Source organism: Oncorhynchus tshawytscha, linkage group LG30 (assembly GCF_018296145.1).
Source record: "Oncorhynchus tshawytscha isolate Ot180627B linkage group LG30, Otsh_v2.0, whole genome shotgun sequence".
Classification (NCBI taxonomy): domain Eukaryota; kingdom Metazoa; phylum Chordata; class Actinopteri; order Salmoniformes; family Salmonidae; genus Oncorhynchus; species Oncorhynchus tshawytscha.
Window position 1 is genome coordinate 10,311,728 of NC_056458.1, and position 23,476 is coordinate 10,335,203.

At 43.9% G+C, this 23,476-nt stretch overlaps 1 pseudogene; it reads right to left on the minus strand.

Moving 5' to 3' along the window:
- LOC112231378 overlaps positions 1–23,476 on the minus strand; it is a 75,022-nt pseudogene that overhangs the window by 19,198 nt on the left and 32,348 nt on the right.

Sequence of the window (23,476 nt, forward strand, 5' to 3'; positions counted from 1 at the left end):
CAATTACAGTTACCAGTCTCTTGGGGTATGTCTCCGTAAGCTTGGCACATCTAGCCACTGGAATGTTTGCCCATTCTTCAAGGCAAAACTTCTCCAGCTTCTTCAAGTTCCACTGACGTATAGTAATCTTTAAGTCATACTACAGATTCTCAATTGGATTGAGATGTGGGCTTTGAATAGGCCATTCCAAGACATTTAAATGTTTCCCCTTAAACCACTCAAGTGTTGCTTTAGCAGAATGCTTAGGGTCATTGTCCTGCTGGAAGGTGAACCAGTCTCAAATCTCTGGAAGACTGAAACAGGTTTCCCTCAAGAATTTCCCTGTATTTAGCGCCATCCATCATTCCTTCAATTTTGACCAGTTTCCCAGTCCCTGCCGATGAAAAACATCCCCACAGCATGATGCTGCCACCACCATGCTTCACTGTGGGGATGGTATTCTTGGGGTGATGTGAGGTGTTGGGTTTGCGCCAGACATAGCATTTTCCTTGATGGCCAAAAAGCTCAATTTTAGTCTCATCTGACCAGAGTACATTCTTCCATATGTCTGGGGAGTCTCCCACATGCCTTTTGGCGAACACCAAACGTGTTGTTTTCTTATTATTTTCTTCAAGCAATGGCTTTTTCTGGCCACTCTTCCATAAAGCCTAGCTCTGTGGGAGTGTATGGCTTAAAGTGGTCCTATAGACAGATACTCCAATCTCCGCTGTGGAGCTTTGCAGCTCCTTCAGGGTTATCTTTGGTCTCTTTGTTGCCTCTCTGATTAATGCCCTCCTTGCCTGGTCCATGAGTTTTGGTGGGTGGTCCGCTCTTGGCAGGTTTGTTGTGGTGCCATATTCTTTCCATTGTTTAATAATGGATTTAATGGTGCTCCGTGGGATGTTCAAAGTTTCAGATATTTTTTATAACCCAACTCTGATCTGTACTTCTCCACAACTTTGCCCCTAACCTGTTTGGAGAGCTCCTTGGTCTTCATGGTGCTGCTTGCTTGATGATGCCCCTTGTTTAGTGGTCTTGCAGACTCTGGGTCCTTTCAGAACAGGTGTATATGTACTGAGCTCATGTGACACTTAGATTGCACACAGGTGGACTTTATTGAACTAATTATGTGACTTCTGAAGGTAATTGGTTGTACCAGATCTTATTTAGGGGCTTCATAGCAAAGGGGGTGAATACATATGCATGCACCACTTTTCAATGTATTTGAAAATATAATTTTTTTCATTTCACTTCGGACTATTATGTGTATGTTCATTACATGAAATCCAAATAAAAATCCATTTAAATTACAGGTTGTAATGCAACAAAATAGGAAAAATGCCAAGGGGGATGAATACTTTTGCAAGGCACTGTAGTTTATTACTTTTAAAGGATGTTATAATATATATTTTAGTTAACAAGATGTTAGTACTGTACTACTACACTAATACTACATTGTAACATTCTACTACTTTCTAAGATAGTAGTAACCTTTTACACTCATACCCATATATGGGTTGTAAATGGCAGATTTGGGTACTGATAAGCACAAACTGGAACGCAGTGACTGAAAGTAAGATTATGTAAATGACGTCAGGCTCTGCGCTTCATAGCTCTGTATGGGTTTTGACTGACAGCCATTTTCTATAGGCTAGACCTACTATATTTATTTCTTAACCTTCCTAATATTAAGCATATTGCTTATCTTTCCAACGGGAGTATAGCCTTCCTGGTTGGCATGAAAATAAACCACGGGAAAATCATCTTCCATTCGCTATTTAAATTCATAGATTACATGTATTTTTTTTGCACACCTCATGTAGCCTAGCCCATAGGCCTATATGTTTTGATAAGGTTTGAATCACAACTGAAGTGGCCAAATAACTTCTTAAAATTAAGCACATTAATCCACTTTACAAGGGGTATATAGCCTAACTGGCATACATATGCAACGCAAGAGTTTCAAGTTTGGGGGAAGATATTTTTCACCATAAAAAACAAAAACAAAAAATCAGTCACTTTTGATAATTGTGTATTTCCGCTATTTGGCCATTCGCGCTTATAGCCTTCTGTTGTGTACGCATTGCTGCGCTGTCACGTCCTGACCTTAGTTCCTTTGTTATGTTTCTTGTTTAGGTTGGTCAGGGTGTGAGTTGGGGTGGGCATTCTATGTGTTGTTCTAGTTTTGGTTTTCTATGTGTTTGGCCTGATATGGTTCTCAATCAGAGGTAGCTGTCAATCTTTGTCTCTGATTGAGAACCATACTTAGGTAGCCAGTTTTTTTTGTGGGTAGTTGTTTTCTGTCTCTGTGTCTCTACCAGACAGGACTGTTTCGGTTGTTCTTTTGTTTACTTTGTGTTTCAGTGTTCAGTTATTGAATACATTTAACATGGACACTTACCATGCTGCGCTTTGGTCCTCTTCTTCTTCCACCGCCAACGGCCGTTACATGCACTTATAATGTGAAGAAATAGCCTAATAATTTATCAACATTTTAGGCTAAATGTTCTGATCTGCTACATCAGCCTCATTGCGTAAAACAGGTTTTTTGATGCTAGTTGCGTCCCCGATGTGTCTGTCTTCACTTGTAGCCTTCACTTCTAGCCAATCACATGATGGAGAGCCATGTGAGTGAGAGGTGCTTCGGAGCAAGCAGCACTCAGGGAGAATAGAATTCAAATTATTATATTTTGCCCGAGGGCACAACTGCCACTGGCCGCAAAAGGCATGTATTTTTTTAGGGGGTTTTACGGCAACACAATTGTCAATTTGGATACACATTCAATCTAAGTATCTGCTTTTCCAAATGTAATATGTAATACATTTTTTCTACGATTTTCATGTCATTTGATAAAAATACAATTAACTATCACTTTGAAAACTATTACAATCAAACTGCTCAAAACTGATAAGTACTGACTCAAAATGATGTAATGCCTTGTTAAAGTATATAGTTTTATAAAGGCTGAACACTGTAAATCTATCAATTTGACATCAATTTATGTTGAAGGTAAAAACCAAATCATATATGGATGTAAATACATCATAGAACAAAGTGGAAAGAGTCACTGCTACCATTTTGAATTATAGCGTGGTGTACAATAGACTGCTGAAATATCTGGGTCTACTTTTTAAAAATCCACCTTTCCAGAAAAAAAGTATCTCTGTTGCCACTTGTTATAGACCCCCCTCAGCGGTGCCCTGGACACCATAAGTGAATTGATTGCCCCCCATCTATCTTCAGAGTTCGTACTGTTAGGTGACCTGACGGGGATATGCTTAACACCCCGGCCGTCCTACAATCTAAGCTAGATGCCCTCAATCTCACACAAATGATCAAGGAACCTACCAGGTACAACCCTAAATCCGTAACCATGGGCACCCTCTTAGATATCATCCTGACCAACTTGCCCTCTAAATACACCTCCACTGTCTTCAACCAGGATCTCAGCGATCACTGCCTCATTGCTTGCATCCGTAATGGGTCCGCGGTCAAACGCCAACCCCTCAAAACTGTCAAACGCTCCCTAAAACACATCACCGAGCAGGCCATTCTAATCGACCTGGCCCGGGTATCCTGGAAGGATATTGACCTCATCCCATCAGTAGAGGATGCCTGGTTGCTCTTTAAAAGTGCTTTCCTCACCATTTTAAATAAACATGCCCCATTTAAAAAATATAGAACTAAGATCAGATATAGCCCTTGGTTCAGACTTGACTGCCCTTGACCAGCACAAAACATCCCGCAGCGTTCTGCATTAGCATCGAATAGTCCCCACGATATGCAACTTTCAGGGAAGTCAGGAACCAATATACACAGTCAGTTAGGAAAGCTAAGGCTAGCTTTTTCAAACAGAAATTTGCATCCTGTAGCACTAATTCCAAAACATTTTGGGACACTAAAGACCATGGAGAATTAGAGCACCTCCTCGCAGCTGCCCACTGCACTGAGGCTAGGAAACACTGTCACCACCGATAACTCTACGATAATCGATCATTTCAATAAGCATTTTTCTACAGCTGGCCATGCCTTCCATCTGGCTACCCCTACCCCGGACAACAGCTCTGCACCCCACGCAGAAACTTTTCCAAGTCCCCCCCGCTTCTCCTTCACCCAAATCCAGACAGCTGATGTTCTGAAAGAGCTGCAAAATCTGGATCCCTACAAATCAGCTGGACTAGACCATTTGGACCCTCTCTTTCTAAAATGTTCAGTCAAAATTGTTGCAACCCCTATTACAAGCCTGTTCAACCTCTCTTTCGTATTGTCTGAGATCCCCAAAGACTGGAAAGCTGCTGCAGTCATCCCCATCTTCAAAGGGGGAGACACTCTAGACCCAAACTGCCCTGCCTTTCTAAAATCAAAAGCCAAGTTAACAAACAGATCACCGCTAATTTTGAATCCCACCGTACCTTCTCCACTATGCAATCTGGTTTCCGAACTGGTCATGGGTGCACCTCAGCCACGCTCAAGGTCCTAAACGATATCATAACTGCCATCGATAAAAGACAGTACTGTGCATCCGTATTCATCGACCTGGCCAAGGATTTCGACTCTGTCAATCACCGCATTCTTATCGGCAGACTCAATAGCCTTGGTTTCTCAAATGACTGCCTCGCCTGGTTCACCAACTAGTTTTCAGATAGAGTTCAGTGTCAAATCGGAGGGCCTGTTGTCCGGACCTCTGGCAGTTTCTATGGGGGTGCCACAAGGTTCAATTCGACTATTTTCTCTATATATCAATGATGTCGCTCTTGTTGCTGGTGACCCTCTGATCCACCTCTACTCAGACGATACCATTCTGTATACATCGGGCCCTTCTTTGGACACTGTGTTAACAAACCTCCAAACGAGCTTCAACTCTCCTTCCGTGGCCTCCAACCGCTTTTAAATGCTAGTAAACTAAATGCATGCTCTTCAACCGATTGCTGCCCGCGCCCGCCCGACTTGCATCACTACTCTGGACGGTCCTGACTTAGAATATGTGGACAACTACAAATTACCTAGGTGTCTGGTTAGACTGCAAACTCTCCTTCCAGACTCACATTAAGCATCTCCAACCCAAAATTAAATCTAGAATCGGCTTCCTATTTCGCAACAAAGCCTCCTTCACTCATGCTGCCAAACATACCCTCGTAAAACGGACTATCCTACTGATCCTTGACTTTGGCGATGTCTTTTACAAAATAGCCTCCAACACTCTACTCAGCAAATTGGATGTAGTCTATCACAGTGCCATCCGTTTTGTTACCAAAGCCCTATATACTACCCACCACTGCGACCTGTATGCTCTCGTTGGCTGGCCCTCGCTACATATCCGTTGCCAAACCCACTGGATCCAGGTCATCTATAAGTCTTTGCTAAGTAAAGCCCCGCCTTATCTCAGCTCACTAGTCACCCTAGTAACACCCACCTGTAGCACGCACTCCAGAAGGTATATTTCACTGGTCATCCCCAAAGCCAACACCTCATTTGGCTGCCTTTCCTTCCAGTTCTCTGCTGCCAATGACTGGAACAAATTGCAAAAATCACTTAAGCTGGAGAATTATATCTCCCTCTCTAACTTTAAGCATCAGCTTACTGATCACTGTACACAGCCAATTCTGTAAATAGCTACCTCATAACTACCTCACCCCCATATTGTTATTTATCGTTTTGCTCTTTTACACCCCAGTATCTATACTTTCACATCATCATCTGCACATCTATCACTCCAGTGTTAATGGTAAATTGTAATTACTTCGCCTCTGTGGCCTATTTATTGCCTTACCTCCCTAATCTTCTACATTTGTACACACAGTATATAGATGTTTCTATTGTGTTATTGACTGTACGTTTGTTTATGTGTAACTCTGTGTTGTTGTTTTTGTCGCACTGCTTTACTTTATCTTGGCCAGGTCGCAGTTGTTAATTTGAACTTCTTCTCAAGTGGCCTACCTGGTTACATTAAAAAAAACACATTCACTCACACACACACACACACACACACACACACACACACACACACACACACACACACACACACACACACACACAGTGTGAAATACAGTTTGACAGATCAAACTCTACATCAACTACTTGTATGTGTGTGTGTGTCCAGCCACTTAGGTATTGTATAGGACCTAGCTAGTCTGCAGTGTGAGCTGCAGTGTGAGCTGCTGGCAAAACGCGCGAAAGTGCTGTTTGAATGAATGTTTACGCGCCTGCTTCTGCCTACCACCGTTCAGTCAGATACTTAGATACTTGTATGCTCAGTCAGATTATATGCAACGCAGGACACGCTAGATAATATCTAGTAATATCATCAACCATGTGTAGTTAACTAGTGATTATGATTGATTGTTTTTTATAAGATAAGTTTAATGCTAGCAATCAACTTACCTTGGCTTACTGCATTCGCGTAACAGGCAGTCTCCTTGTGGAGTGCAATGAGCGAGAGGCAGGTTGTTTTGCGTTGGACTAGTTAACTGTAAGTTTACCCGAGCTGACAAGGTGAAAATCTGTTGTTCTGCCCCTGAACAAGGCAGTTAACCCACCGTTCCTAGGCCGCCATTGAAAATAAGAATGTGTTCTTAACTGACTTGCCTAGTTAAATAAAAGGTATACAAAAATGATTTAATAATATATATATATATTTTTTTAAATAGGTAAATCGGCGCCCAAAAATACCGATTTCCGATTGTTATGAAAACTTGAAATCGGCCATAATTAAAATCGGCCATTCCGATTAATAGGTCGACCTATACTACATACCCAGTGTCTCAGACACGAACAGGACAATTATCAGGAAGTAACCGAACAAACGGCTATATGAATACATGAGTAGGTGAATAGAGCTCTACCCAGAGAGGAGAGGAGGAAGGGGGGTATGGAATGGAAAGAAAAAGGAGATGTGAAAGGCGATGGATACAAAGGAAGCATATAGATTCAGTGCATTATTCAAATGGAACGTGGATGATGAAGAGTGATGGACAGATGGGATGAAGATCACGGAAGGGACTTTACATTGTCCAAACACATCTCTGTGTATCAGAGGGAGGGAACCAACCCATCATAGATACAAGGCCAATAAGAGAGAGACCGAGATATACACTGCTCAAAAAAATAAAGGGAACACTTAAACAACACAATGTAACTCCAAGTCAATCACACTTCTGTGAAATCAAACTGTCCACTTAGGAAGCAACACTGATTGACAATACATTTCACATGCTGTTGTGCAAATGGTATAGACAACAGGTGGAAATTATAGGCATTTAGCAAGACACCCCCAATAAAGGAGTGGTTCTGCAGGTGGGGACCACAGACCACTTCTCAGTTCCTATGCTTCCTGGCTGATGTTTTGGTCACTTTTGAATGCTGGCGGTGCTTTCACTCTAGTGGTAGCATGACACGGAGTCTACAACCCACACAAGTGGCTCAGGTAGTGCAGCTCATCCAGGATGGCACATCAATGCGAGATGTGGCAAGAAGGTTTGCTGTGTCTGTCAGCGTAGTGTCCAGAGCATGGAGGCGCTACCAGGAGACAGGCCAGTACATCAGGAGATGTGGAGGAGGCCGTAGGAGGGCAACAACCCAGCATCAGGACCACTACCTCCGCCTTTCTGCAAGGAGGACCACTGCCAGAGCCCTGCAAAATGACCTCCAGCAGGCCACAAATGTGCATGTGTCTGCTCAAACGGTCAGAAACAGACTCCATGAGGGTGGTATGAGGGTCCGACGTCCACAGGTGGGGGTTGTGCTTACAGCCCAACACCGTGCAGGACGTTTGACATTTGCCAGAGAACACCAAGAATGGCAAATTCGCCACTGGCGCCCTGTGCTCCTCACAGATGAAAGCAGGTTCACACTGAGCACATACATGTGACAGACGTGACAGTCTGGAGACGCCATGGAGAACATTCTGCTGCCTGCAACTTCCTCCAGCATGACCGGTTTGGCGGTGGGTCAGTCATGGTGTGGGGTGGCATTTCTTTGGGGGCCGCACAGCCCTCCATGTGCTCGCTAGAGGTAGCCTGACTGCCATTAGGTACCGAGATGAGATCCTCAGACCCCTTGTGAGACCATATGCTGGTGCGGTTGGCCCTGGGTTCCTCCTAATGCAAGACAATGCTAGACCTCATGTGGCTGGAGTGTGTCAGCAGTTCCTGCAAGAGGAAGGCATTGATGCTATGGACTGGCCCGCCCGTTCCCCAGACCTGAATTCAATTGAGCACATCTGGGACATCATGTCTCGCTCCATCCACCAACGCCACGTTGCACCACAGACTGTCCAGGAGTTGGCGGATGCTTTAGTCCAGGTCTGGGAGGAGATCCCTCAGGAGACCATCCGCCACATCATCAGGAGCATGCCCAGGCATTGTAGGGAGGTCATACAGGCACGTGGAGGCCACACACACTACTGAGCCTCATTTTGACTTGTTTTAAGGACATTACATCTGTAACGGCTTTCTTCCGTCGAAGGAGAGTCGGACAAAAATGCAGCGTGGTTAGTTCGATACATGTTTAATGAATGAATAAACACGACAAATACAAAAACAAGAAACGGAACGTGAAAACCTATACAGCCTATCTTGTGACAACTAGCACAGAGACAGGAACAATCACCCACAAACACACAGTGAAACCCGGGCTACCTAAATATGGTTCCCAATCAGAGACAACGAGAATCACCTGACTCTGATTGAGAACGCCTCAGGCAGCCATAGACTCTCCTAAACAACCCCACTAAGCCACAATCCCAAAACCTACGAAAAACCCCTATACATAAACACAACACAAAATAAACCCATGTCACACCCTGGCCTGACCAAATAAATAAGAAAAACACAAAATACTAAGACCAGGGCGTGACAACATCAAAGTTGGATCAGCCTGTAGTGTGGTTTTCCACTTTGATTTTGAGTGTGACTCCAAATCCAGACCTCCATGGGTTGATACATTTGATTTCCATTGATAATTTGTGTGATTTTGTTGTCAGCACATTCAACTATGTAAAGAAAAAAGTATTTAATAAGAATATTTCATTCATTCAGATCTAGGATGTGTTATTTTAGTGTTCCCTTTATTTTTTTGAGCAGTGTAGTAAGAAGACTAGGAGAGATACATAGACAAAACAGAATTATAGCGACAGAGGGACAAACACAGGGGTCAGGTTGTGTATCAAATCCCTTAATGGAGGTAAATCCACAGATGTACACGTCAAATTTCCTGTGTTTGTTCTTTACAGATGGAGTATTACTGTAAGCCGTTTGTCCTCCACAGATGAGGCTGTGCTCACAGAGAAGTGCTGTGTTTTCAGACTAAATTGTTCATGGACGGTTTGCTCTTTTTAATATTGTTGTAAACACGAGCCTGTGTCTAACAGCGTAAAATTGGACTCATAAGTGAAATTGCTCATTGTAAGGTAACCTTTGAGATCAACTGTATCCACCGTGGCCTTCATCAGTATCTGTGGTTTTTATAGAAACCACTATGGCACTGCATTCTGTTATTGGGCTGTTGTGCTCTCTACAATGTTATCCTGTTGTGGTATGCAGTATTGGGTTGTGGTATATTCTATTCTAGTGTGTCGTTTGACCATCTAAATGATGATTCCATACAGTAACATCACAACCCTTTCTCTTTTCATTTCATGCTTCCTCCACTTGGTTAATTTGTGCAAGCGAATTCACTCTCTCCTGACAGCCCCATGCAACAATAACCATATGATCGCAATACTGGCTCTATTTATTCAGTCTGAGCCGGGGTTGTAATTATATTGTACATCCAAACCAATAGAATGTATGCTGAAGTATTAATAACTAAAATAACTCCTTGGGTGCATCAGGAGAGAGCTGGGAATCATAATTCTGTGATTTGGTGTTTGTTGGTTGCAGAGGGAGAGAAACAAACACATGAGATTAACTCATTAAGAGTCATCCGATTTTGTCAATCAGATGGGACTGATCTGATGGAGAGAACGGGGATGAGATGAACAAAAAGGAGAAGAAGAATGGGGAGGAAGAAGAAAAAAGGAGAAGGAGGAGAGCGGAGTGTTCTTGATGTGAGACAGCCCCTCTCTCTCTCCCACAGCCCAGTGACGGTGGGCCCTTTCCCAGAGTTCATTAATTAGTTAATTAGTTAATTAGTCAGAACAGATGGCTTTGCAGCACAAATCAGGAGGCTGCATGGGCCTGGAGCAGCCAGGAGGAAGGTAGGGGCAAGGTGAGCAGGCAGCAGCATTGGGGTGGAGCTCTACTGTAGGTAGGTACTAGTATACACACTCCTAACTTCACCATGCTAAATACTCCTGGACTGTACATGGCAGACATTTAGGATTTTCTTATAGACATATTCCCTCCTTTCACAAATCACAAGCATATCATGAATTAACTTAACATCCACCAAGCGCTAAAAAAGAAAGTGAAACCCCTTATGTAACTGTATGTGAGTATATAGAGATGTGTGTAAGCCTATATGTGTGTGTGTGTGTGTGTGCGCGCCGTGGCCACATTGCATTAACATTTGTTTGAATGAATTTTTTTTTGTTGCTTCGCCGCAGATTTAAAAAGCACTTCTGATGGTTTATTTTTAGATTGTTCCCATCTCGCCCTTCTGTTGCTCCTTCCCTCTCTTTAGCTATGTCTCTCTGTTTCTCCCTCTCTCATCTGTCTCTATCCCCCTTCTCTGTCGTCCCCTCCCTCCCTCCCATCTCTCTGTTAAAGGCACAGGCTGAAATACGGTTGGCATATGTGAGTGTGCGCGTGCATAAGTATAGGATAATACTGTGTGATTATGTGCTAAACCTATTGTAGAAATGTGGAGCAGTTGTCTCTCTTTACAGGCCAAAAACGTTTTTGTCCATTGAGAGTGTGGGTGGTGAGGATGGATGGCACATTGTACTGTTACATATTCAAACATACACGCACGTATGCAAACACATACAACACACACACACACACACACACACACACACACACACACACACACACACACACACACACACACACACACACACACACACTTCAGTACAGTAGAGTAACCCATTAAAAGCAGAACAGAGGGAGCGAGAAAGAGGAAACAGAGAGAGAGAGAGAGAGAGAGAGAGAGAGAGAGAGAGAGAGAGAGAGAGAGCGAGGTTAGTCTACTCGCCCACGTACCAAAATGTTCAACCATGTTAGAGGAATCGAGGGCACTGCATCATCTCTCTGCATCGCTCAGCAGGATCTCTCTCTACCTCTGTATGTCACTGTGTGTGTGGTGCATAAATACTGTACACTACACACGGGTAAACTACACACAGCACACATACAGTATGTAAATCACACAGACAAAGACTACTATTTGGCTTGGGAATGATGCAAACATGGACTCCATTGAGGACTGTTTGGATCAGTGAATTAGAGGCATGCAGAGCAAGGATTAGATAGTGCATTAAGGAAACTTAAGTTCACACAGCGGATTGTTCTCACGCTCCACTCGCTAATGTTTCCAGTTTGTCAGACAGATGTAGAAAAGCATAACAGCACATGACACATGCACCTCAAAACAGACAGGCCCAAATCTAGCAGGCAGGACAGAGCTGCTGCCAGGTGCACCTCAAACTCTCAGTATGTTCCCTCTACTGGCTGGCCCCGTCTGTCAATGCCTGTGTGGATCACGTTCCACTGTGTTTACACTAGTGGCAAAGCTTGGACTGTATCCTAAAATACTCCCATTTCTCTCTTTATGAATACTCTGATGTGTTGAGACAGGCTTGATACAATAAACCAGATCCCATTACCCAACCTGGCAACCACAATGGAGACTGTGGATGCTCTGTGGTGTACAGTACACAAACAAACAGCTGTAGAAACAAACAGGCAGTCAGCCCCTCAGAGCAGCTGACTAAACTCCTGTCCACTGGCTCAGAGTCTGTACACAGGGACAGGGCAGAGCACACAAAACTCAGGTCACATGGTACAGCTAGGGCCAGATGGTTGTACTGTTCTGGTCATGTGATCAGGACCTAGCTGTAGACTATAACTAGGACCCAGATATATTCCTGGTCAGTCCACATCATTAGGAAAAGCGCCTCGTTCTATATAAGTGTAAGTCGTCTAATTAAGGAGAGTGAAACCATAGAATAAGAGTTCTGGGACCTGATGGTGCATGCAGGAAGTGGTGTCATAGTATGCAGACAGACAGACTCACCGAGCACGCCCAGACGGTAGTTCATGGTGACCACGATGACGTTGCCGTAGGCTGCGAGGATGCTGGCGTCGAACATGTTTCCCGTCCCCTCCATGTAGGAGCCGCCATGGATGAACAACATCACCGGCTTCTTCCGACGGTCACGGATATCTGTGGCGAAGAGCGGGACGTGGACATACACAGAAGTATGCACAAACACAAAAAGATGAGAGAAAGAGAGTAGAAACACTTTAGTTTCTGAGAAAGAGAAGACAACTTTTGGTCTATCTACAAAAACAAAAAAAATCCACAGGAATGTCCACAGAGCCATTCACAAAAAAATCATTCATCTGCATCTGATCACTCTTTCGTTGCTGAGATTTTTCCTGCACAGGCTAAAAAGGCTTCTAAAGTTTAATTTCCACTGGCCCTAAAGGAAAATTGTATCAATCCCTACAAAAAAAATGTCCATTAATTATAGTCAACATAATAATACACATTCCCTGTTGCTGCAGGATTATTTACCTGATGTAGCAAACTGGCTCAAATTAAGATCCTACATCTGTATGTGCCTTTTGATCTCCCTCATCTTTAACTATATCCCCAAAGTTTGAAACATACACTTCTTCTGCTCATTCCTACTCTTCATACTGAACTGAGGTGACATTATAGGTTGACGCAATAGTGTTGAAAGCTATAAGGTTGGAACCTATCCAGTACTGTCTCTTATCAATGGTTAGCCATTTTAGATATTGGAACATCGTCTTAGTGTTGTCATGGCAGTCTGTATTTTTCTGTCTCCTCTTGTAGTGTCGTGGTCCTATCTGTAAGTTTCCTTGCGTCCCCTCTCTCTGTGGTATTATGGTACAGTCTAACTCTAACTGTCCCTTCTGGTGAGTTATGGTACAGTCTGCCACTGTCTCTCCTACTGCCGTATAATGGTACGGTCTGGGTTTTTCAGGGTCCCCCCTCTCTTTGAGGTACTGTGGTACGGTCTGCGCGTCTTTAATAAGGCAGAGCTGCCAGTGGTTCCCAGTTAGCCTAGCGTCTGCCCTGTGGATAATTCATATGAGAGACAGACCAAGTGGAAACATAAACAACAGCCACAGCATCTGTTTACCCTGATGACTTTCTGGAAGGAGATGGGAAAGAGACAGAGGGAGAAAGATGGGAAAAGAGAGAGAGAGATGAGAAAATACATACTGTAACTTAGAGAACGATGGGAAAAGAGACAGGAAGGAGAGCGAGAGAAAGAAAAGAAAGAGAGAGAAGAGGAGTGATAGAAAGAAAGATACATGGCCCCTGAACAGAGACAGAGAGAGAGGGAGTGAGCAAGAGAAGGAGAAAGAGTAATGTCACAAGAAAATGGTGGGATGGGATGATATTAAACAAACCGTTACAAAGTTGTACATGGCAAGGTCTCTTCACGGACACAGAGATTCATGTAGGAAAATGCACAAAAGCGCGCACACTGACAGAGACACAGGCAGGCAGCTGCGATGCTGAGTCGCTATGGAAACTGCCTCCTCTCGCTCTAATAGAACCGCACCAGCCATTCCATTGCATTGACTCACTCGGAGCCTGTTGCCGTGGTAACAAATTCTACTCACGTATTTGCACACCCGCCTGCATCACAACCTGAATCTCAGGTTACACATGCACCAGAACGCATCACTCACACACCACTGCAACAATGTACAATTTATCAATACACATACATGCAGTCACCTTTTATAAAACATACAGTGCACTCGAGAGACATGAACATTCACACACAATACATTAAAAGCCCTAACACACACACACACTCGCACTCTTTTCCCATCTCTCCGATATTCACAATTATGCAACCAACATTGCATATGCACACACTCAGCAATGGAGGAATTCACACACTCTCCCACCCTCCATTCCCTTCCCCCCTCTCTCCGGTGTGTTGTGAGCCTCTGGTGATTTCCCAGAGGAGATGTAAACAAGTTCAATTATCCCAGCATTACCAGGCCAGCAGAGCCCTGGGTGTGATGCCTGGCTAATGGATCAGCTCTCCTCTCTGTCACCAGGCAGTCACACTCCACAAGCACATGACAAATGACACACACACACACACACACACACGGGGACAGAGAGGGACACGTAGCACTGGACTGGCGCTCATCTAGAGCAGAGCTAGGACACTTGGAATACCTGGAGCAGGAAATACGTTTCCCATTTCACGGAAGTTCAGCATTCATGGCGCGATTGAAATGTAAAGCATAGTTTACTGTGAACGCCGTCTACGCACACATTGCCTTTAAATGGCATTCGGCCCTACAGCGCTGAACTTCTGCGATCAGGGTTGAACTTCTGCGATCAGGGTTGAACTTCTGCGATCAGGGTTGAACTTCTGCGATCAGGATTGAACTTCTGCGATCAGGGTTGAACTTCTGCGATCAGCGCTGAACTTCTGCGATCAGGGCTGAACTTCTGCGATCAGGGTTGAACTTCTGCGATCAGGGTTGAACTGCGATCAGGATTGAACTGAGACCTTTGTCTCTGAGACTGTCGTTGTATGTCTGTTGTGTGTATGTGTGACCTCCAAAGGAAGCAAGACAATATATCTCATTGTATAAACCACACAAAGCATTCAATTATCTCTGCGTGAATAAGAGCTAAATTAAAGTACACTGACTGTACAAAACATTAGGACCTGCTCTTTCCATGACAGACTGACCAGGTGAATCCAGGTGAAAGCTATGATCCCTTATTGATGTCACTTGTTAAATCCACTTCAATCAGTGTAGATGAAGGGGAGGGGACAGGTTAAAGAAGGATTTTCCTTGAGACAATAGCAACATGGATTGTGTATGTGTGCCATTCAGAGAGTGAATGGGCAAGACAAACGATTTAAGTGCCTTTAAAAGGGGTATGGTAGTAGGTACCAGGCGCACCGGTTTGAGTGTGTCAAGAACTGCAACACTGCTGGGTTTTTCACACTCAACAGTTTCCCGTGTGTATCAAGTATGTGCATTCTGAAATTATTCAGGTCCCTGGACTTCTTCCACATGTTGTTACTTTACAACCTCATTCTAAAATGGGTTAAATAAATTATTTTCCTCATCAATCTACACACAATACCCCATAATGACAAAGCGAAAAACTGTTTTTTAGACATTTCAGAACATTTCTTAAGAATAAAAAACAGAAATAGCTACAGGTGCATCCTGTCTTCATTGATCATCCTTGAGATGTTTCTACAACTTGATTGGAGTCCAACTGTGGTAAATTCAATTGATTGGACATGATAAGGAAAGGCACATCCCTGTCTATATAAGGTTGAAGGAATAGTCCAAGACAGGATTGTGTCGATGTAAAGATCTGGGGAAGGGTACGCAACATTTTCTGCAGCATTAAAGGTCTCCAAGAACACAAAGGCCTCCATCATTCTTAAATGGAAAAAGTTTAGAACCACCAAGACTCTTCCTAGTGCTGGCCGCCTGGCCAAACTGAGCATTTGGGGGAGAAGGGCCTTGGTCAGGGAGGTGACCAAGAACCTGATGGTCACTCTGACAGAGCTCCAGAGTTCCTCTGTGGAGATGGGAGAACCTTCCAAAAGGACAACCGTCTCTGCAGCACTCCACCAAATCAGGCCTTTATGGTAGAGTGGCCAGACGGAAGCCACTCCTCAGTAAAAGGCATATGACAGACCGCTTGGATTTGGCCAAACGGCACCTAAAGGACTCTCAGAACATGAGAAACAAGATTATCTGGTCTGCTGACTGGTGCAAAGGTTCACCTTCCAACAGGACAACTCTAAGCCCACAGCCACGACAACGCAGGAGTTGTGGCTATGGTCATGAATGTCCTTTTGTGGCTCAGCCAGAGCCTGGACTTGAACCCGATCAAACATCTCTGGAGAGACCTTAAAATAGCTGTGCAGCAACGCTCCCCATCCAACCTGACAGAGCTTGAGAGGATCTGCAGAGAAGAATGGAAGAAACTCCCTAAATACAGGTGTGCCAAGCTTGTAGCATCATACCCAAGAAGACTATAGGCTGTAATCGCTGCCAAAGGTGCTTCAACAAAGTACTGAATCCTTATGAAAATGTTTTAAAAAACATGTTTTTGCTTTGTCATTATGGGGTTGTGTGTAGATTGATGACGAGAAAACTAACAATTCAATACATTTTCAAATGAGGCTGTAATGTAACAAAATGTGGAAAAAGTCAAGGGGTCTGAAAACTTTCCGAATGCGCTGTACATGTGCGTTGGAGGTTGATTGCATGCATGTGCGTACATGTCTAACATGATGTTGCAGCATGTCTGTTCATGGTGAGTAAATATGTCTTTGAGCCACCTGCAGCAGTCTCCAGGTGTACCCGTCTCCTCAGAGAGATCTCCCTAAGTGATTGACTCACATCTTGTCAGACAGCATTTCATTAAACTATTAACAATGTTAGTAACATACCCAGTCACAGCAGCAGATTTTAGACACTGCCCCACGTATGTGGCATGCATGTAATATGCAAATGTATATCATATTTACAGTGCCATAGATTTTCAAGACGATTTAAGTCAAAACTGTAACTAGGCCACTTAGGAAGATTCAATGTCGTCTTGGTAAGCAACTCCAGTGTATATTTGGCCTTGTGTTAGGTTAGGTTATTAGGTTATTGTCCTGCTGAAAGGTGAATTTGTCTCCCAGTGTCTGTAGGAAAGAAAACCTGGTTCAGTTTTCCTCTAGGATTTTGCCTGTGCTTAGCTGTATTCCATTCCATTCCATAACAGCGTACCCATAACATGATGCAGCCACCACCATGCTTGAAAATATGAAGAGTGGTACTCTGTGATGTGTTGGATTTGCCCCCAGCAATGCTTTGTATTCAGTTGATTTCCTTGCCACAATTTTTGCAGTACTACTTTAGTGGCTTGTTGCAAACATGATGCACGTATTGGAATATTTTGATTCTGTGCGGGCTTCCTTCTTTTCACTCTGTCATTTAGGTTAGAATTGTGGAGTAACTACAATGTTGTTGATCCATCCTCAGTTCTCATATCACCACTATTAAACTCTAACTGTCTTAAAATCACCATTGGCCTCATGGTGAAATCCCTGAACAGTTTCCTTCCTCTCCGGCAACTGAGTTAGGAAGGACGCCTGTATCTCTGTAGTGATAATTAATAACTTTGCCGTGCTCAAAGGGATATTCAGCGTCCTTTTATTCTCTTTCTTTACACATCAACCAATCGGTGCCCTTCTTTGCAAGGCATTGAAAAATGCCTGGTCTTTGTGGTTGAATCTGTGCTTGATATTCACTGCTCAACTGAGGGAACTTTTTATTAATATCGAACATTTTCTACAAACAAAATTCCACTGACATTATGGGGTATTGTGTGTAGACCAGTGACACAAAATCTCAATTTAATCAATTTTAAATTCAGGCTGTAACACAACAAAATGTAGAAAAAGTAAAGGGGTGTGAATACTTTCTGAAGGAACTGTACATCATATATATGTAGCTGTACATCCATTTGTACAATATATATAATTTATTCATTCTCATGGAGGTGTCTGGATTGAGGTGTATGTGAGAGTGCTTGGAGGTCATATGTGTGTGTTTTCACGCATGATAAGAGTGCATGTGTTCGTGCATGATAAGAGTGCATGTGTTCGTGCATGATAAGAGTGCATGTGTTCATGCATGATAAGAGTGCATTTGAGTGTGAGAACGTGTGTATCAATTTCCTCTCTAACCTTGCAGTGACAGTTGGGGATGAGCCTGTGTCCAGATGGGGAGAGGACAGGAGCAGTCTCACTCAGCCTGAATCCCAGGCCTACAGGGCCAACAATGCCCTCACTGTCCTGTCTGCTTCAAAACAGCCCCGAAAATATTCTCCCTCTCTCCCTCTCCAAACGGATTAGCAAGCTCGGTCTCCTTTTAAACCATAGCAATTAGAGGTGGCAGAATGGGACAACTTAACACGTAAACAGCATACACACTCTAACACATGCACGCCAACATCATCACACGCACATATATACAAATCAGACACACAAACACCTGATCAGATGCACACACAAAGATGCACACACACAAAACACTATGGTAACAGTCTGATCTTTCAAACCTCTTGATTACATAAAGTCAATGCATCTTTTCCTGGCTGGTTTTAACAAATGATTACCTGGTTATTTGCATGTGTAATGCATGTAAGTTAGCAATGTCCACTGCTTGTAATCCATTCAAATGACAAGCCCCCCGCCACCACCACCCACCCAAACTATCATGCTTTTACTGTAAAAATCATCCCCTATTCCCATAACAAATAACTTAATAAAGAAATGGTAAAGTGGATCAATCAAATGACCAAATCCAAATGATGGAAGGTGAAGAATATTACACAAGGTTAAATATTCACTGGCGCAAGACAGAATACAGTCAAAACAGCATGACTTTGTAAAAAGTTCTATGTATATCAAATTCTGTTTATTGGTTGATTAACCATATAGCGAAAAAGGAGAAAACTGCTCTGTGGCAAGGATGGGTGGAACAACTGAGGTGTGTGTGTGTGTGTGTGTGTGTGTGTTTGTGTGTGTGAGAGAGTGAGAGTGAGAGTCTATATCAGTCTACTTCACACCATTAACTAGTGTAGCTAGTTTTAAGTATATGGTATAAAATAATATATAATTGTATATATTATATTATTGTGAGACGATTACAATTACAGAGAAAAATAATAAGTGATTACACTTAGACACAAACTAATAATATACGTTTGTTATTCAATTGAACTATCCCCTCCAAAAGTTTGAAAAATACAACAAAAAGGGTAAAACATGCAACAAAAATACCTTCATCCCTCGGTTTGTTCATTGTAGACTCATCGTGTTTTTTTGTGAGTGGACCTAAGGTTCAGAAAAAAAGGGAGGGAAAAGAGAAAAGAGAAAATTCAAAAAGATTGCACTTTTGCTGAAAAAGCAAAAAAACAAAAAAAAGTGAACAAGAACACAAGAGGAGAAAAATGACAAAGCAGGAAGAGCAACCTCGATCTCATTTCCAAAAGTCTCCGAAACAACCCGAAAGCCAAAAGTAAGAGAGCATTACAGATACAACTTGCCCTGTGGAGACAACTAGCCTGTTCCCCTGCACAGTGCCTAGCCAAGAGCTGCCTGGTCAACGACCCCAGAGAACATCTCATTGTTTTTCTCTTCCCATTTATTCCCTACACGTTAGTGCTTTGTAGAGGAAAATCAATGAAGAGAATCAAGCCATCATTCTTTGCCGTCAGAAGGCAGACAGGGGAATGCCAACCCATCATGAAGCATGTGCCCACTTAGCCCCTTAGCCCAGCGCTGCAGCCCTCAGGCTACAGGGTATCTGGGCTCTCTACACCACGTCCATGGGGACTGGTCTGCCACTATACACAACTACACTGGAGGGGATGACCAGGGACACACACGCACACTCCAGCGATGTTAATGCACGTGGTGAGTGTCTCTCCCTCCTCCAGTGTAACCATACAAGAAGCCGGCCAGGGAGTGGTGGTTCAGTATTTACGCAGCCATGTGAGGACTTCTGACAGGGCTCCCCTACGCCAAGGTCACAGAGGTCCACGTTCCGTTTTAATGGTGACGGCAGTTAAACGCTCCATAGGGGAAAGACAATAACGCCGCTCTCTGTAAGCCTGGCCAATATGGATCCTGTTCATTTGTTTATTGTCTCCATCTGTCAGCGGAGCGCTACATGGCCAGCCCAATCACTACACAGCTTTTATCGTCCCTCTCAATCACTGTTAGCATTTAGCACGCTAGCCTGTCCACACACATACACACACAGTGTGCTAATAACATAGTGCCACCTGGCATGCTAGCTATGCTAACAACACACTCTCCCTTTATGGTGCTAACACACTCCTTACTGGGCACACAATGGTTGAATCATTTCAATGAAATTATGTCGCACCAATGTGGAATAGATGTTGAATAGACGTCTGTGTCCAGTGGATCCTCTCTCCCTGTGTGTTGGCGATACACTCTCTCGTCTAACAGACACAGTATACTCTCTGTTGGTGAGCCAGCAGCTTTATCAGTCTCACAGTGTGCTAACTACATCTCTCCCATTGTCTTCTGATGGCTCCCTTATAAGGTGCTAACAACAGCCTCTGTCACGCTGTGCCACAAAGACAGATCTATTGGCAAAACGCATGGCCAACACTCTGCACTGCTGGACGAATGGTTGCTGGAACAGGGACACACCCAGAGAGCACCAGCACTGCTCTCTCGCTCTCTCTCTCTCTCGTCATTACTATCGTGCTTCCTCAATCCTCATATGCAAGTGCTATTTTATAAGGGGAGTGATCAATGTTGACCCGATTCCCTTCCGCCCCCAGTCCCCCTGGTGTAAGGGCAGTTCCAGTAAGGGGGTGGGGGTGAGGGGCGACAGGTAGACAGCCTGTAAATGGAGGGGAAGGAAGATTAGCCCCTCTGTCCAGTCAGCACTTTCCCAGCAGCACTTTAATACCACACCTAACTGCTTAATGGAGAGCACAGTGATTTCATACCTGCTCTAATACCCATTAAAAAGCTTAAGCTGCATACAGAGAGCAGCTCTGCTGAAATGGAACCCGTCTCCCTTTGAAATAGAGTGGCAGACTTCAGTTAAAGACTTTGCATGGGCGTAATGCTTCCTGGAAGCCCAATTCTGTCTCTGATGGGAGAGGAGGCTCAATCCGGGATGATTGTTGGATGTGTTTTGTTGGGATCTGTTGTGCTGTCAAAGGAGTTTTTTTTTGTCGTGTTGGAGGAGAAAATGTAATGTGCTGGAGCGCACTTTGGGACATTTTCTGCAGTGCATTTTGGGATGCGACAAGCAGGTATGATAGCGTTGTTTCCTAACAGAGACATGGCTCTGTGGGGAGAGAAACAAACAGGTTTGTCTTTGTGTTCAGCGACGATGTCAGCATGTGCAGTGGTGCTACATGGGGCTGTAGCTGGGGCCTTCTCTCACATCTAATTGACAGAGCCAGTTCTACGGAGTTGTCAGCTCCACGTGGACAGCCAGCCACTTAGAGTAGGAAATAGTTACAGCACCTATACGCCTGCTTCAATGGCTTGACATTGAACAAGATGTCTGAGAATGGCCAAGAGGCAGGCAGTTAACCCACTGTTCCCAGGCCATCATTGAAAATAAGAATGTGTTCTTAACTGACTTGCCTGGTTGCCATCCTTGAAACAATCACAAATACTCCACCGGACATACGTCATAAACACGTATACCATACTGCAGTACTTACATACGGTACATCAAATCAAAATCAAATGTATTCATATAGCCCTTCTTACATCAGCTGATATCTCAAAGTGCTGTACAGAAACCCAGCCTAAAACAGCAAGCAATGCATGTGTAGAACACTACATGCCTCATTTTAAAAAGGGACAACCTCATTGCCACTTTCCTCATCTCTCAACCATCAATCTCACGCCAATGAACTCATTGTTACACTTCCAGGAAAAGGATGGCGGCACAACAAGTTTTGGTAAAGAACGGTAGACACCCCGTTTGTCTGCATACTACTGAGCAAGAACAGTGTTACTAGATGTGAAAGCCTTCCCTTCGGTTTCTAGACAGGTCAATAAGGGCACAAATACATTTTTCATTCCGATTATTTTACCTTGGAGAATTCTTCTGCAGTTTGGACCCTGATTCTAACACCATTTATAAAGTGAAATTGGCAGGAAGATGCAGCCAGGATCAGTCATGGAACCAAAAGAGTGAGAAAATAAAGAAACCACGTCTTACGCATAATAATCAACCACACCGATGAAAAAAACACGTCTAAAGAATTTTAACAAGCTTGATTTGAATATATGTGCAGTTGAAACGTAGCTGGGTCAACAGAGGAACAGAGTATCTATTTCAGCCCTTACATGTGCTCCAATTAGGAGCTGGGCAGCGGACTGACTGACACATGATGTAATGGGCTGGCGTTCAGTGAAATCCAGTGGTCCACAGATGATCATTTAGCTCAGCTCCTGTCCCCCTCCTCCCAGTCAACACTGTTTCTCCACGGTTGAGTGAGCGTGGAGCGGTCTGAACATAAGCTGCTGTCTGCTGTCCTTCTCCATTTCCCCAGTGTGTCATGACCGTACTGTGCTGTGTGTTTGACGAGGTGTGAGACACAGCATCATGCCCTCACCGTGCTTCTCCAGCGGCTCAGTGTTCACAGTGCCATTCCCATACCCCTCCCTCTGTCCATACCTAGCTCTGTGGCCCCCCGCCTGCTGAAATACGGACGATCCGACCGTCTGGGGGAAATAGGAAGGCAATGACACAATGTGCTCTCGTCGAGCAGGCTGGTGGCTAATACAGTACAGGGGATTCTCCACGTGAGGAACCCAGGCACAGCTGGACTAGAAAGAGCCCCTGTGTGTGTTTGTCTCTGACATTAGGTCAGCTTTGTTTTCATTATTCTAAAAAGCAATTCAAATTTCATTGGCGTTGAGGGCGCAGCAGGCTACATAGCGGCCTGGTGGGGAAGGACATGGAACTGATTTGCATTCAGAGCCTGTGACCTCCTCTACCACAGCCCGCATAGAGAGGAGGAGGGAGGGGGGATACAAAGAGAGAGGGAGGAGCTCAGAGGCTGAGAGCAGAAGGGGGTTCTGTCTGAGTATTTCCTCCTTCCACGGTACTACTCTTAAAATTGGGCAAAAGGGTGTGATGTGTGGTTTCCTCTATGGTCTGTGAGTGTTGGGTCATTCTGAGGCCTCAGATTCAGGTAGCAGATGAGGGTCCATTAGAGGGACAGTCAATAAGGGGGATACATAGAGTGGTGCACTAAACAGGCCTTGGGCGTGTGGGATATTGAACTGTGATGTGTGGAAACTGTAATAATCCATAGACCCGAAGCAAGTCAAAATATGTCAATACTGTATGAACATTGATATTTTGACTTTCAAGAACACTCAATTGTTTCACACACAGGAAGTAATAGATGAGGACAGCGACAGGCCTGTGTGAGCAGTGACCCCTAACAATATGTGACAGAATATGACAAGAACACAAGCCACATGTAAAAAAACACACTTTCATTCAGACAGGCACTCCTGTACCCTTGGGAATAACCAAATCACACCCACAATCCATTTTCCTCCCATGCAGCATAACCCATAGCAACTTGACATAGAATATGATTTCAGCCAATCGCAGGCTTCCCAATTACAGTAATGTCCCCTTCTCTCCAGTACTTAGACAGTATTTAGAAAAGATTTACAACATAACTCACTACCCTATTCATACACTATTTAGTGTTCAAGGTGCTGGCTCACTTGATTAAATGCAATTAATCAACAGGATGAAAAATGTC